Raw genomic sequence first — 372 nt, forward strand, 5'->3', positions numbered from 1 at the left:
ATGGTGTAAAAATAAGTATAGTGTAAACTCAACATGGACTTTAATATTTGATACAACATGTTTTTTATTTGTTATCTTATTCACTCTTTAATACTTTACTTGTTAAATGACTAATCTAGATTTATGTTGTATAATACTTGGTACAACAAATGTTTGACACTTTCATAGCACAAATCATATGGTATAACCGACACTTGTGTAATGAAAGGAACTTGATTTGTTATTAATATAAGATATAATCATCAATCCCTGACAATATTTACAAGTATTAGCAATATTCGAATAAGATAAATAATGTACTTATATTAACAATTTATAATCTGTTTGGAACCTCCTTTGTGTGTGGTTTTCAATTGAATAATAAGAGTTTAT

This window comes from Populus euphratica, unplaced genomic scaffold, assembly GCF_000495115.2.
Source record: "Populus euphratica unplaced genomic scaffold, PopEup_1.0 scaffold713.1, whole genome shotgun sequence".
Lineage (NCBI taxonomy): Eukaryota > Viridiplantae > Streptophyta > Magnoliopsida > Malpighiales > Salicaceae > Populus > Populus euphratica.